This window comes from Alligator sinensis, unplaced genomic scaffold (assembly GCF_000455745.1).
Source record: "Alligator sinensis unplaced genomic scaffold, ASM45574v1 scaffold579_1, whole genome shotgun sequence".
Lineage (NCBI taxonomy): Eukaryota > Metazoa > Chordata > Crocodylia > Alligatoridae > Alligator > Alligator sinensis.
Window position 1 is genome coordinate 1,767,363 of NW_005842023.1, and position 3,100 is coordinate 1,770,462.

Sequence of the window (3,100 nt, forward strand, 5' to 3'; positions counted from 1 at the left end):
GGCAGGGGTCCCTCCATGGTCCCCTCCTCCCTCCTCCAGCCCCCCCTGCCCCGGCCCGCTACTTACTGGCTCCAAGTCCAGGTCCAGCTCCCTGCTGCAGCTGGCAGGGACTGTCCAAATCATTGAAGCTCTCTGAATCTTTTTCAAAGACTTGGAGAGTTTCGAATTGATTTGGACCTTTTTATTAGTCCCCCGATTCGATTCAGATTTGGTGATTTGGCCACCGAATCGGGCCAAATCTCCTCCAAATTGAATCAGTACCTGAAACTTTGCACAGCCCTAATGGCTATTTAGCAGCTGAGGTTCAACTCGCCTAATTCACTCCACTAAATCTAACTCCTTTGGGGCTTGCAAAGAGAAATGTTAATGGGAAAAAGGGGTTGGGGGAGGGATGGGGGCTGGTTTTAGAGACATGCCTCTGCATGTTTTTTAAATTGCTCTTTTCTACACTGGGGCAATCAGGCTGCCACATGACTTCTTAGTCAAACCCAACAAAAGAATGGTATACAGGGGCAGGAAAAACTGTACACTCCCATGGGTTGTAAGTTAGAAAATAAACATGATGATACAGGAATGCTAAGCAAGGGCAGTCCAGCTAGTCAGGAACTTAGGAGGTTTCGGGTCCATCCCCTGCTTTGTCATAGACTTTCTGCATGTGCTTCAACAAATCTCTTATGGTCTGTCTACGAAGTGAAGCATAGCATAGAGATTCCTGAGCTAGCCTGATTACTGGAAGCAGCCCCCAAAACAGGGAGTTCTATGTGAGCTAGGTTATCCTGCTTTTCTGCAAAACTCCACACTACCATGGCTAAACTGCTGCTGGTATCTGAAATAGCTCATTTAAAGCTAGCTTAATTGTCTTGGTGCTACATTACATCACAAACATACTCTTAGTTTGTCTGGGATTCTGTTCCCCCTCTGTAAAATGTCCAACTTCTCAGGGCTATAGTGAGAAATACATACCTATAATGGCCAGGGGTATCTGGGAGGCAGTGTGTGTGTAGGTCTCCAGGAGTGGATGCCACTCCAGACAGTCACATCTCATCTGGTTGAGGACACATCTGATTCTGCACACACGTGCAGTTACCAGCAGGGATCTGGGTTTTCCATTTCCCACGGAAACATGGAGAAAAACATGGATTCCCGCTCCCTGCCCTTCCTCCCCCGTTCACTCAAGAAAAACACAGATTTTTAATTTAATGGAGAAACTCACAGATTTTGCACTTTTACAAATTGCTCCAGAGTTCCAGCCTGCAAAGGACTGGGGTGGGAACAGAAGGAGGGTGGTCAGCCTGGATAGCAGCTTCCACAGGTAAGTGTTGGGCAGGGCTGGAGTTGGGTCTGCCAAGCCAGGGGGTGCATGGGGCCCAGGGCTGTGGGATGGGGCCACTGGTGGCTCGTTCAGGGGGCAGGGAGTGGGGCTGGCATCCCACTGCTACCCACAATCCCAGGGGGGTGGAGCAGACCCATGCCCGCAGATCTGTGCACGGGGCAGGGGTGGGCACAGGTTGCCTGTTGCGGGCTCCCCACCCTGCTGCCCTCCCCTGGGGCCTCCACAGCCCAGTAGGTGGGACCTAGCAGGGCAGGGCACAGCGGGGCTGTGTGGGGAAACTCCTTGCCATCGTGAGCCCTGCACTGCCCTGGCAAGGCACCTCCTGCCTGGATGGCAGCACAGTGGGGCACAACCTCATGCCACTGCCCCTGCAGCTGCCACATGAGCAGGAGATACCTCACCAGGGCAGTGCAGGGCTCACAGCAGCAAGGAGCTTCCCCATGCAGCCCTGCTCTGCCGGGTCACACTCACTAGGCTGCAGAGGCCCTGGAGAGGGCAGCAGGGCAGGGAGCCCAAGCCCACAGTGGACAGCCCACCCCTGCCCTATGTACAGATTCGGGGGCCTGGGTCCCCCCCTGCCACCCAGGAGTGCACCCAGTGGCGAGGAAGCAGTCCCATCCCCGCCTTCCCACCTAAGCCTGCAGCAGGCAGGCAACAGGCAGTGGGGGTGCGGGGAAGTGGGCTCCATGCTGTGCTCTGCTGCAGCAGCTGCTGCCTCCTGCGGGTGGGAGCCAGGGCTCAGATGCTGCTGCAGGAGGCAGAGGGCTGTGGACCTGGGTCCCTGGCCCCATAACCCTGGCAGCTGGGGACCCCTCCGGCAGGGCTGGGGGGGTGTAAGGGGCTGTGGGTGGAGGGTGAGGGGCACCAACAGGGCTGTGGGAGGGGGAGTGAGGGGCACTAGCAGGGTTGGGAGGCGGGGTGGGGGGCTAAAGTGAGGGACCCCAGCAGGGCCAAGGTGCTGTGGCTTGGGAGTGAGGGGCCTGGACCTGCGTTCTGTGAGCTAAGGGGCAGAGGGACCTCTGATTTTCCAGGATAAAAAACTCCAAATCAAATACCAAAATGTATAGGTATTTAGAATTTATTTTATTATAGTGATTGAGGCGCTGGTAGGCTTCCAAATTGCTTTAAAATTGTAAATATATCAAGAAAACATTTTGTTCAACTGATACTTATCTATATAGTGGCCTTTCATTTTAATCATGGATTTGGGGTTTTTAAATCAGAGAATTCGCAATTTTTAATCAGAGAATATGCTATCTTTTTTTTATTAGGGAAAACCAGGATCCCTAGATATCAGCAGGTGAGAATTGTGTTTTGTTTGTGTATTTATTTCTGTCTTCATCTGTTTGTACATTAATCAACATGTACACTAGGGTTAAATGTTACTCACTTGGAAAGGAGAATGAGACAGTTCAGCCCTCCAGCCATCAACTGCAGAAAGTTATTTCACTTTTCGTGTGGACCTATACAGGTTTTCAGTTGAGCCTCTCTATTTCTGCAAGTAATCAGAGGCAGGGTGGGAGGAAAATCAATGCCAATTTTTTTTCCATTTATCTAGCCACCCACCCTCAACAGAACAGAGCAAGTATAATACATACATACACACAATTATGAAGTGTTCAGATACTAGAGTAACAGAGACTTTTAAATAGATAGCACCCATCGGTAAGCAGACTTCTGATTGGACAAGAACTGATCTAAAACACTGAGGTTTAAGCCTTTCATTCATTATATCAATCACAAACAATGGATGATCTTTTCCATAAG

At 51.1% G+C, this 3,100-nt stretch overlaps 1 long non-coding RNA gene across 1 annotated transcript in view; it reads right to left on the minus strand.

Moving 5' to 3' along the window:
- The window catches only part of LOC102370712, a 75,030-nt gene extending 72,219 nt beyond the window's left edge, over positions 1-2,811 (minus strand). Inside the window, exon 1 of the long non-coding RNA XR_323663.2 lies at positions 2,724-2,811. This is a non-coding gene — a long non-coding RNA (uncharacterized LOC102370712). The remainder of the gene's footprint in view (positions 1-2,723) is intronic.
- Positions 2,812-3,100: the final 289 nt, after the last annotated feature.